The sequence below is a fragment of the Acinonyx jubatus genome, chromosome A2, assembly GCF_027475565.1.
Source record: "Acinonyx jubatus isolate Ajub_Pintada_27869175 chromosome A2, VMU_Ajub_asm_v1.0, whole genome shotgun sequence".
In the NCBI taxonomy this organism is placed as follows: Eukaryota; Metazoa; Chordata; class Mammalia; order Carnivora; family Felidae; genus Acinonyx; species Acinonyx jubatus.
The window spans coordinates 66,807,459-66,820,986 of NC_069383.1; the positions used below are offsets into that span (position 1 = coordinate 66,807,459).

The 13,528-nt window shown below is 38.6% G+C and overlaps 1 protein-coding gene across 1 annotated transcript in view; it reads right to left on the bottom strand.

The window, feature by feature from the left end:
* UMAD1 (UBAP1-MVB12-associated (UMA) domain containing 1) overlaps window positions 1-13,528 on the bottom strand; it is a 220,392-nt gene that overhangs the window by 149,332 nt on the left and 57,532 nt on the right. The gene's annotated exons all lie outside the window — the stretch shown is intronic.

Below are 13,528 nucleotides of genomic sequence, written 5' to 3' on the forward strand. Positions count from 1 at the left end.
AATTCCAAGCAGAAGCTATAAGAATGTTTACCTAAAAAAAAAAAATCTATATATATCTCTCTATATAGATATATAATTATATATAAGTTAATATATATATAACCCAAAGAATAATAGCTAACATTTATATCAGATATCCCTCACAGTCCCATGAGGTGGATCCTCTTACTTTCTCCATTTATAGATCAGGAAAATGAAGCTTAGCAATGTTAAGCAACTTGCCAAGGTCACCAGGTAAGTTAGGGTAGGAGCTAAGCTTCAAATCCAATTTTCGTCCACCGTGTGAGCCCTTTCACTACATTTCAGGTTATATTTTTATACCTAAGGCATCTTTTATCCATTTTAATAGACCATTAAAAAAATCATTCCAAACAACTAATCAAATAGCTTATTTCAAACTTGGTCTAAAATTACTTTCCAAAAAAGAGACTTAAATTATTTCAAAAATTTTTTTCTAAAATATCTTTTTTTACTGGGCCAGTGCTATAGAAAAAAATGTTTGTACCCTGCCCCCAAACCCCATCAAATTCATATGTTAAAATCCTAACCCCCAAGGGGATGGTTTTGGAGGTGGGGCTTTTGGGTCCCACCTTTGGGAGGTGGGGTGATTGGGTCATGACAGCGGAGCTTCATGAATGGGTTTAGTGCCTTTATGAAAGCGACCCCAGACAGATCCCTTACTCCTTCCACCATGTGAGGACATGGCTAAAAGTCAGCCATCTTTGAACCAGTAAGTGGTCCATCACCAGACACCAAATCTACCAGTGCCTTGATCATGGACTTCCTTGTCTCCAAAACTGTAAGAAATAAATTTGTGTTGTTTATAAGCCACCTAGTTGATAGAAATTTTTTTTTTAATTTTTTTTCAACATTTTTTATTTATTTTTGGGACAGAGAGAGACAGAGCATGAACGGGGGAGGGGCAGAGAGAGAGGGAGACACAGAATCGGAAACAGGCTCCAGGCTCCGAGCCATCAGCCCAGAGCCCGACGCGGGGCTGGAACTCACGGACCGCGAGATCGTGACCTGGCTGAAGTCGGACGCTTAACCGACTGCGCCACCCAGGCGCCCCAATGGAAATTTTCTTACAGCACCCAAGGAGAGTAAGACAGGTAGCTTATAAATAGACAATTTAGCAAAAAGTCTTTTGGGTTATTTAATTACTATGAGCAAATCAAAATACCTGGGAGTCTTGAACATTATACTCTAAAATGAAAAGTGACCCAATCCTCTTGATCTTTACCTCTAAAAATCTCTCTGGAAGGTATTTTTCCCCTTTATTGAACTTCCCTACTAGTTCAGGGCTTCATCATTTCTTGCCTAGACATTACAAATGGCTCCCAAAGGTCTTCTGTGCCTCAAACCTGTTTCCTCTACAGACCATGGCCCATGCGGCTACCATAGTTCTGTTTTTTAAACAAATATTTGATTATTTTATTCCTTCCATTCAGAAGAAAAAAAACTTTCAAAGTTTGATTTGAAAATCAAAGTTCACCAGTTTGAAATGCAAAGCCCCCACTCCCACTGCTGCCCTCTCCAGTCCCAGCCATCTTTCAGGTATCACTTCTCATTGTATTTCATCAGATATTATTTGCTTTGAAAGTCATCATTTTTCAATATCCTGCTTATGATTTTATAAACTCAAGTTTGAGTTCTCCCAAGTTTTGTTTTTATGGAAAATGCATTCTTATCATCATATACCCACTTCTTAAGCCTAACCATTCGGATCATCTGGCTCAATCAGGAGTGGAGGAGAAAGTGATACCCAGTACACCTCTGAAGGAGTTAAACATGAGGATGTGGGCATATTTTTTTTCCTCTAAAAAAAGAATGAACTAGGCAACTATGGATGCAATTAAAAGTAGGGAGGTCTAACACTAGAAAAAGGAAGCGACATTGGATGAGACACCATCATCTGCTTAAAGTGAGGGCTAGCAGAAAGCTCAAGTGAACACGTCATCAACCTTTGTGGGCAGGTTAGCACAGTGGTTCTCAACTTGGCTGCACATTAGAATCATCTGGGGATGTGGAACCCTCGAATATGCTCCAGGCCTATTACATCAGAACCTCCAGGGGTGGAATCAAGTCTCCAGGGGTGGAATCAAGCACACTCGGGTGATTCTAATATGCAGTCAAGGCTGACATTCACTCTGTTCAAAGACAGCTGATGAACAAGGACCAAAGAAGAGTGCTGATGGTGCAGATAACTAGAAAGCAACCATATATTCTAGTGTCCACAAGCACAGTTATGATTTTCTCTGGGAATGTTTAGTAGCCTGGGAACAGAGGCAGATAAAAGGAAAGGCTGGGTTTATCCAAAGGGGATCCAAAATGGATCCAAAGGGATCAAAATAACTAAGGGGTCCCATCTCACAGCACTGAAGTGACTGACCACAGGCTCCAGACTGGATAAGGAGTCAGGAAGCGGTGAGAGATTGAGCAAATGACAACTATCAATTAGATAAGCCAACGGTGGCATGCAAGAGGGACATCTTGACTTCAGAGAAGAGGATTTCTGGGTTTAAGGTTTAAGATTTAAGATTTCAGGTGAGGCCCCAATCTAAGTGATTAGATAATGTAAAGCAAGGCCACAGCAGAGAACTGGTAGAGTAGAAAAGGTAAAATCATTGGCTGGGAAAGTCTTTGGAGAACAAGGGATTGAGGTTACGGTGTTAGCTGGGGCACCATCATGGATGTTAGAGATACCCAGGCTGATTACAGGACCTGGGAAAGGGAGACAGCCAAGTCCAAGGGCCTGGGAAGTCTGGAGCATAACCTGGAGCGAGAAGATGGTGTCCTTATGAATGATGTAGAAGAGAAATGGACTGAGGTGGCAGGGTGGAAGCAGAACGACAACTGATCTCAGAAGCCAAGTCCTAAGTGTGTGAGAACGAGCAGCATCCATCTGAAAGGGCTGAATCCTCTCAACCAAAGGAAGACCATGGAGGAGCATCTTTTCAAACCATATTTGTTCATGTCACCCTCACTCACAGCTTCATGTTCATCAGCAGTTTCCACTTAAAGATAAACATATTAGCAGAGCCCATGAGGTCTAGTGTGAAGGTCTGCCTGACTCCCTCCTGGCTCTCTGCACATCAGCCTATAGGCCTTTATTCCGATTCACCAAAAGTGCCATTTGCCCGACCACCAAAAAGCCATTATGATTTCTTGTTGCCTCAGTCCGGAACCCTCTCCCTTCCTTCCTCTCTCCATTCAGTTAACTTATACATGCTTCCACTCTCAGCTCAAATTTTACTTAGGGAAGACTTCCTCAGACTTCCACACATGGTCATCTGCTCTCACAGCACTTATCAATGCTGTAGTTTTACACTTGTTTAGGTGATCATATAATTAAAGTCTGTCTCTCCAACTGGACTGTCAGTTCCAGGAGGGCAGAGACTGTAGAATGGCATATGGTAGACCCACCACAAATGCTATTGAATGAATACATGAATGGATATGCAAATGAACAGTGAAAAGGCACTAGATGGATTCTTGATACTATTCTCATAGCAGCAAGAGATAACATCCCTCAAGTACATCTTCCTATATGTGAGATATGGCTACTCACTGAATCGACACATCAACCTCTATAATAGGTTTTACCATCCCAATTTTATAAATGAGGAAATTGGTGCTCAGATGAAATGACTTGCCTGTCACCGCCCGCCCCCCACCCCCGAGCCAGGATTCTCCCAGGTAGAGGTACTCTATCTCTATATACAGCTGGCAACAGGGGTACCTACAGTGAAAGCCAAATTATTGCACAAAACAGCAACCCTAGATGTTTACACATATCTGGACTTGGATCAGTGTGCCTGGCTTCAAGCTGGTACTCTTCACCATGATATTTTACAATAGAATGGAGGTCCCAAGGGTGCAAACTGGGTCAGTGGAGAATACAATTGGGTGGGGAGCTCAAAAAAAAAATCACTGAGAGGACAGGTAGCCAAATCCTCATGGGCAGTCACAAACGATGAGAGAGAGGAGGAGGAGGCAGAATAAGAAGTTGACTCACTGACTCACAGAGATCTTCCCTGAGATGGAAGGGAGTTTTCATTCAAGTGAAGCATCAGGAAGGGTAACCAGTTCCTGCTCATATGGAAGCTCTTCCATATTTTATGGGGCAAAACTCTGAAATCCCCATTTAGTACTAACTCAAATACCTGAGCTTCTTTTAAAGCAAAACCGGGTTCTAATGGCAGGAACCCCAATGGCTTGTGCTCATGCAGAAGTAGAGTGGTTTTCGGTTGGGAACAGTACTAAACTGGCTCCTTGACATTGCAAACACAATTCCAACTTGCCCACGGTGCCAGGTCCAAAGCACATGAACCTTTAGACACAAATAGAGTACGTGAGGAAAGAAATTTCACGGTTTTTCTTTTAATCTAGTTTTGGTCAAAATCCAAATAAGAGACATTCACATGCTGTATTAGTTTCCTAGGGCTGCCATATTAAGTACCACAAACTTGGTGGATTAAAATGATAGAAATTTATTCTCTCACAATTCTGGAGCCTAGAAGTCTGAAAGCAGGGGTCAGCAGGGCCATGTTCTCTCTGAAGTCTCTAGGGGAGGACGCTTCCTTGCTTCTTCCAAGAATTGCCTAGGTTGCTGGCAATCCTTGGTGTTCTTTGGTTTGTAGCTTCCTCACTCCAGTCTCTGCCTCCATCACTACACAGCCTTGTGTGTGTGTGTGCATGTGTGTATCTCTGGGTCCAAATGTCACTCTTCTTATAAAGACACCAGTCATTAAACATTCACTCTAATGAATATGACCTCATCTGAATCTGATTACAACTGCAAAGACTTTATTTCCAGATAAGGTTACATTCATAGGTACTAGAGGTTAGTGGGTCTTTTTTTTTTTTTGAGTAAATGAATACCTTCATTTATTTGTTTTTTACATTAGTTAATATTCAGTTTTTTGCTTAGAAGCACAAAATCCTAATTAGCACGGGAAGATCTAAAGAAAGTATCCTAATATGAGACTATTATTAAGAATTTATTAATTTATATATTAAAAATAAACATTGGGGCCCATCAGTGGCTCAGTCAGTTAAGTGTCTACTCTTGATTTTGGCTCAGGTCATGATCTCAGGGTTGTGAGATCGAGCCCTGCATCGGGCTCTACACTGACAGCATGGAGCCTGCTTGGGATTCCCTCTCTCCCTTTCTCTGCCGCTCCCCTGTTCTCTCTTTGGATTTTGTGTCTTCCTCTCTCTCTGCCCCTCCCTCGCTTGAGCAGTCTCTCTCTCACGCACAAATAAACTTAAAAAATAATAATAATTAAAAAAATAAACATGTTAACTATTCTAGAATAAAATAAGAAATAAAAAATAAAAATAAACACTTGTATCTTTGAGGAAAATCACTATAATCAATTGGAAATTTAGCCAGCTACTAGGATATAAGGGGGAAAAAATCCTTAACAATTAAGGCATATAAAAATCTCTACCTCCACACCTTCTGCTTAACTCCTGCAAGCCTTTTTGTTCCCTGCTCTACTCCCCGGTTTTACTGAGATATAATCGACCAACAAAATTGTATTAGTTTAAGGTACACAACATAGTGATTTGATACATGTCTGTATCACAAAAGGATTACCACAATAAGTTCAGTTACCATCACAGGAGACTCAAGTCAAACTGCAACACACGCTAACCCCTCATTCCTCCAGGTAGTCCAAATGCTACCTTTCTACAAATTCAGATTACCAGAACATGGCACACCTGCATTCAATTCACTTCATGAGTGAGTTCTTCAGTAAAATGCCCTTTTTAAAAAAGTTTAAATAAAAACATATGAAAAAATATGCTGGTTTTTTCTACAAAGGCACAATTGAATACAATAATCATTATGTCTTTTCAAAAGGCCTTTTTATAATTACCATGAGAAAAGTTTACCTGTCCTGATGATAATGAAAACTTTTCTTTGCAAATTAGGAAGCTAGGTAGTTTATACTATAGTAGCATACTTACACCTGGTAGTCTACACTATAGTAGTATACTTACACTTAATCGTCTATACTATAATACTATAGTAGTCTTGGTTGTATCAGAATCACTGCGTAGGAGGTTAGGAAGGAAGATGATGAAAATGCGTGTCTAGGACCCACACCTAACCCACAAAATCAGAATTAATGGGGATGAGGCCCAGACATATGCACTCCTTTTTTTTTTTTTAATATATATTTTTGAGAGAGAGCGCAAGCAAGGAAGGGGCAGAGAGAGGGAGACCCAGAATCTGAAGCAAGCTCCAGGCTCTGGTTATCAGCACAAAGCCTGACTTAGGGCTTGAACCCATGAACTGTGAGATCATGACCTGAGCCAAAGTTGGACGCTTAACTGACTGAGCCACCCAGGCGCCCCAGCATATGAACTTCTGACAAGCATCCAAAGTGATTCTGATGTACACAAAGTGTGAGTACTACCAGGTGACGGTTTGACAATTTTTTCACCCCCTTTCCAACCCTTTATTCTCAGGGGTGTGTAGTTTGCAAGTTATATTTCAATGGTCTTACGGAGTTCATGTCCTTTATTGAAAGCTATACATTTTTCTATTTAAATTTAACATTAATAGGCAGTTTCTAAGCATTCTACCTCTGAGATACTCATTTGAAATAATACCTGTGACTGTATTTTAACCCCTAATGCATTTTGTTCCCAAAGATGACATACATTCTCAAACAGATGGCTCTATTCATCCTCACCACTCAGGAGTACACTGCAAGAAACTATTATTCTCTTCAAAGATGAAATATAAAGGTTCAAGCCCAACTCAAACTGAGTATTTATTAAACACCTTTAATGTTCAAGACACTGTTAAATATCACCTCATCAGGAGAGGTTATACTGCTAGGGAGGTAACTCTCTGAATACGGAAAGGTTAGTGTTGCACTGAAACACTCCCCTGGCCCCTGATTCACCAGCTCCTGCGTGCACAGAATTGCACAGTCTGAACAGGGGAATTATCTTAATTGATCAGTATAAGCAGTCGTGAACAATTCGGCATAAGAGCGCCAAGTACTTTCTTCTTGCCATGCTATTTTTCTCATCTTCATTTCACATGTAAAAATTAATTAAAACCTCTCAAATTTAAGGCTATCAAGTACCACAAAGAACTATTGTCACTAAGGCGAAAAATATATATATTGGTTTCCACGGGTTTCTATAGTTGAAAGTATGTGAAAAATTATTTAGTTGGTTTGAAGTCTTTTGTGAAATCCCTTGCGAGACCCAACTGTTGACTGTGGTTAGAATACGTTCAAAAGTATAATCAGATTGCATCATCGCCATCACCTGCTCAGAGGCAAGTTGAAGAAACATGTGCTCATGAAGCTGAGGCTGCCTTATTGTACTACGCTCTCATGTGGGCTTGCCAGAGAGATTAGTCACCAGTTTGCAGCTGGTTTCAAATTCAGTTGCTGCGATACCAGTGCAGATGCAGTGGCTTACCCTAATTACACTGCTCCAGTTTAATCTTTCCACTTGTAGCGTACTATATACTGGATCGAATGCAAGACTCTGAAAATTGGTTTCAAACAGAAGAGACTTCAAACTCACACACTCGTGACCCTCCCCAACAGCCTGCTAATCCTATTTCATCACTGTATCACTGGGGTCTTCTGAATCCATCCCAAAGGTGTCTTTACCTACCTCAGCCATCACGGAATCTCATTAACAAAAAAGGCAGGAAAAGCTGTTCTTAAAAAAACCACTTTTGAAATAAAAGTTTTGTCAGCTCCAAAGGTACTTTTTAATATTTATTTACAAGAATTTCCATTTTTTCCCTGCTTGGAATTCAACATACTAGCAAATCCTAAGGAAATTAATCTTGGTCAGTGGTTTCTAAATTTGAATGATGATCAAAATCACCCCAGAGGCTTTTAAAAAGACCCACAGATTTCCCTAGCTTTATCTAGGACCTACTGAGTCATAATTTAGAGGTTTCTTTTAAAATTAACCTATAAATAAAGTTTATGGTGGTACTGCTTCTGAGAGAAAGAAAAAGGAAGAAAGAAAGAAGGAAAGAAAGAAACAAAGAAAGAAAGAAAGAAAGAGAGAAAGAAAGAAAGAAAAGGAAGAAAGAAAGAAAGAAAGAAAAGGAAGAAAGGAAAAAAAAAGAACAGGTTTCTGCCTATCTCAGGCAGGTCTCTTTGTTGCCTATTCCTATTTGTAATAAATGCCCTTGTGTCAGGTATGAGGTCTATACAAGGAAGTGGGGTAAATTAGAACTCTTAAACAAAAAAAAAAGAAATAAAATCCTAGCACCACAAATCCATACAAGATAATCAGAGAAGAGGCTGCAAGAGGATATTTGTGGGTGTGAACAATAAAGGCAAGGGGTAAAACACGTATTTTCATATAGTCATTATTTTTTAGGCATCTGTTTCAATTTGCTGGATGCATTATAGTTTTTTCTCGAAGATAACATGATTTCCTTATGATTTTGACAGTATACATTTTAAACTTTATGCATTTCTACTCTCTTAAGAGTTTCTTAATAATGCATTCATGCCACATTAAGTGGTAAACAAGAATAGGCAATCCATGCCTTCGCCACACATACCATATCCTGTATGGTATTAAAAAATTAATATACTAAAGATAGTTCTATGAGTAAAATAAAGTATATTATAAGAAATTCACATCAACATATTTCAGAATACCCCTGGGGATAAAGACAACACATTAAAGTTACAGTGAAAACATCTGAAAAAAAAAATCACTCAAGTTCTGCAATATCTCTCCTTACCAAATGAATAATGTCAGTTTTACTCTATCGTCTGATCTAAAATTTAGAATTTATTATATCCAAATATGAAGTTAAGCATTCTGCTGTTAACAGGTTACTCAATACACTGCTAAAATAATGAATCACTCTGTCAATTTTAAAAACTGGATTTCCCTAAAGGCTAAAAGCTACACAACAATGATAAATAGAATCTACAGTACTTTCAGGTACTCTGTTGAGTATTTTTAAATAACTAGTAAACACCCAGCTTAGCTGATGGCCAACTTGCCCAGACAGACTTTCCTACGACAGAATATGTTAATCTGACAATTATTTATGGCCAGTTATAAACATAAACAGCAGTGATGAGATTCAAACAAAATCTGAAGGTCAAATTTCAACGGACTCTCTCATCCTGACCGCAGTTCCTGACCCATACTGTTACAAATTAATTTCTGTTATTTAATATTTGTTTTATATGTTCAAAATATAACACAAGTTGTCTTACAACACTCAATATTGTTGATGTCCTAGAGAGGGCAAAATAGATGGAGTCAATGAGGCAGAGGCCATCTTCTCCAATATGACCGTAACTACTTCTTTATTTAATAAACATTCAGTTAAGTGGGAAATTATTTACAAATGCATGCCTTCAACATTACATTTTAATTCAAAACAAGTGGATTATATGCATTTAATAAAGTAAATATTTTGAAGTTCCTTAGAAGAAATACAATTTTTCCTGGCATTGTCTTTTCCCATATTATATTGTTGAACGCTGATTCAGGCCGTTATTCCGTACAACATAAAAATGTTTCTAGGGCATCTATATTATATGACATGAGTAATTTTTGGTGCTAGGTTGCTCTTATCTTCTCCTTCTCTTCATATTTAGATCCATCCTTTTCTGTCACAGCCTGTACGGTTTCTGCATCATCCATAATTGCATATAAAACAAACAAAAAACCGTGACTATTAGCTTACCATCTTGAGGCTCTTACTCATTGACAGAAGTCTTCCATTTGAGGTGGAACAACAACAACAACAACAAACTATGTTGTTCAGTAACTCCTGTAATTCGGAATGTTCTTACATCATAGTTTTCACCAAAGTTTAGTAAATGCTTCAGTGGATTTTGCTATGTGCTCTCACTATACCTACTGTTTTTAAAATGTTTGATGTTATCTATTTTATATGACTGCCAGTTTTGTCTCATACTGTTTTTTCCAAATTAAAATTCAAAGCTCTTGAGGCAGCTGGGTGGCTCAGTTGGTTAAGCATCCAACTTCGGGTCAGGTCATGATCTCACGGCTTATGGGTTTGAACCCTGCGCCGGGCTCTGTGCCGAGAGCTCAGAGCCTGGAGACTGCTTCGGATTCTGTGTCTCCCTCTCTCTCTGCCCGAACCCCACTTGCCCTCTGTCTCTGTCTTTCAAATATGAATAAACGTTAAAAAAAAAAAAAAGTTTTTTTGTAATTCAAAACTCTTTTCTTCATATCTCCTCTTTAAACACTCCAAAATCTTCTGATTTGAAGGTTAGAGCAAAGACATTACATTCAATGGCAATCTATGGCATTTAGGTCACTTTCTCGAAGATCCTACGGGCAGGGATGGGAAGAAACTTAAAGTACAGGGAACAACACTGTCATTTCAGTTAAGTTTATTTTCAAGTGTTTCTGTGCTGAGGGTACATATGAATAGGAGAGAACTCTAGAAATAATTTAGAAAGTCCATTAGGTAAAACATGAAGAACCATATAAAGTATGTTATTCTCGAGTTCTAGGATTTGTGAATTTGCCTATAACAAAAACTATAGTTTGTTAGTTTGAGTTGCACTGCTGCCTATGACAACAGTTGGTCTCTCTGAATTTTTGTTTTGCTGCCACGTGCTCTGCTTTTCTATGTCAACATTTGGAGAACAGTTTCAACTACGTGGCATAATTGACCTGCAATAAAATTGTCATTATAGATAAAAAGACAAGTTCTTTGTAAGTTTTTGAATGGGTTGCTCAGAAGACAATTTCTCCCTACAAGTGGCCAACACCCCACATCTGATTTTCCCCCAACTTTCCACCCATCTGTTGCTTGCTTAGCATTCTCACATAGGAAAGATTTGTGGGGAGGGGCTGTATTTGTAGAAGAGCCACCTGATGAGATTTCTGAGCCTTTCTTCTTAGTAAGCCCACCACCTAATTTGTTGTATACAACTTCCAATTGTTTTGAAGCAGATGAGAATTTAAAGACATTTGCAAATCAGTCTGATGGTTTTATAAGTTATCGCAGCCACACCTAAACTGACAGCTCTTTCTTTTTTATTTTAGCAATTAAATGATGGATTATTTCCACAGCACTTAACTATGTTTTTGTAGAAATAATTACTTCTTTGTTATACTTACATATTTTTTAAATTGCATTGTGCAATTACAGAAACAAACACGCATGTGTAGGAGCAAAGAGTGTGACATATGAACAGATCACCAGTCTGCTGGAGGAGCAGAAGCATGTCCGCTCAGTAGAGAAGAGCCAGTACACTGCCAACATTCAGGGCTTCGCGGAAAAGGTGAACACTGATCATTTTGCAAACTCACCTAAGTGGAGGTCATTTAAGACTTCCCTTCTATACTATTCTTTGGGGAAAACATGGGACCCCTCTTTTCCAAAGTAATGGACAAAAGAGGCACTGAAATGGAAGCAAAGGTACTTTGGAAGAAATTAAAGAAAAATAACATTTGACTTCCCAAGTCTTTGTCAAGGGCCAGTCCTATACTTCCAATTCTTATTTCAAAGATACACTTGTTATTATTATATTTGTAAATAAAGGTTGTGTGGGGAGGATTGGTGCATATATAATTAAATAACAGAAGTCAATCACAGAATTTTTCAATAGAAATGTTTACTTAGTGAAACAAAACTATTTCAAAAAATCACACAATAAAAGCAACATTTCCATCTTGATACAGACAATATTGTATTTTAATTAATGATGAAATCTGACAATCAGAACTCTACCAGTCAAACTTAAAATAGCTGATGCTGACTATCCACAAAGCTGTGAGCAGCACAGAAGAACCTAAAAATGCTAACATGAACAGATAAAAAATTTTCCATTTGTATTTAACTGGGTTACTCTCTTTGGCAACAACACAAAGCTTCCTCTAATGTAATTACTTCAATGAATCAGCAATGAAGACGGAAAGAATTTCAGCCACAAAAATTAAGAATTCCTGAATGGAGGGGTGGCTGGGTGGCTCGGTTGGTTAAGCGTCCGACTTCAGATCAGGTCATGATCTCACCATCAATGGATTCGAGACCGGCAATGGGCTCTGTGCTGACAGCTCGGAGCCTGGAGCTGCTTCAGATCCTGTGTCTTCCTCTCTCTCTACCCCTCCCCTGCTCACGCTCCATCTCTCTCTCTCTCAAAAATAAATAAACATGGAAAAAAAAAAAGATTTCCTGAATGGAATTTCTAACAATATTTGCAGAATAAACGCATTTAACTTGAGGCTTTAAGGACTCCAGAAAAAAACAAAAAGCCCAGCTCACAACAATACACAGTTGTTTGGAAGACCAAATGAAATCAGGTATGTCATTGTGCCCTGAAATGTTTAAAGCACTAGGAAATATTAGGCATTCTTACTAATTAATATGTATTAGTTAACTCAGAGTGTCTGGGTGGCTCAGTCAGTTAAGCATCTGACTCTTGGTTTCAGCTCAGGTCATGATCTCATGGTTGGTGAGACTAGCCCCACACTGGGCTCCACCCAGACAATGCAGAGCCTGCTTGGAATTCTCTCCTTTTCTCTCTCTCTGTGCCCCTTCCCCACTCATGAGCTCACACGCACTCTCTCTCTCTCAAAAATAAACTTATTATGATGTAAAACTTCTTGAATAAAGATCTCAAAATTTATATTTCAGGACTTTTGAAATTTTCAACAGTTAATAACTCTCTGAAAGTTAGATTCTAAGTAGTCCTCTAATAAATGTGAGTTCAATAGGATATTCAGTTTTATAAAATCTTCCATGAAAAAAGGAGTTTTAGGCCAGTATGGAAATGCTGAACACTATAAACCCAAGAAGATATTTTCAGGACAGTAATAAACACTAAAAAGTTCTTGCAAAACATCTTTTACCATTTTAAGCTAATTTCCCAAACTTAATTTACACACAGGACTCCTTTTTTACATCAACTATTAACATTCCAAAAAACTAGTAAATGTTAATGTTTCTAATTTAACTCAAATATTACGAATTCTTCTCTTACTCTGTCCAAGTATGAAAGATTTGAGATCAATTTACATTGGTAATTTACCTTTTGTCATCTGTTATACATGACATGTTTTCACCACTATTCTAGGTGAAATATATATCTATATTAAACTACATGTTGAAAAACCAGCAATAAGGGCACCTGAATGGCTCAGTTAGTTGAGCATCTTGACTCTTGATTTCAATTCAGGTCATGATCTCACGGTTCATGGGACTGAGCCCTGAGTCAGGCTCAGTGTTGACAGCACAGAGCCTGCTTAGAATTCTCCCCCCACCCTCCCCTGCTCACATTCTCTCTCTTTCTTAAAAAAAAAAAAAGATTCTTTCTCTGTCTCCCTCTCTCTCTGCCCCTCTCCTGTCCACACATGCTCTTTCTCTCAAAATAAGTAAACATTTAAAAATTTATATTAAAAAAAGGGGGCACATGGATGGCTTAGTTGGTTAAGAATCTGACTCTTGATTTTGGCTCAGGTCATGATCTCACGGTTCAGGGATGGAGCCCTTTGATGGGCTCTGCACTGATAGGGA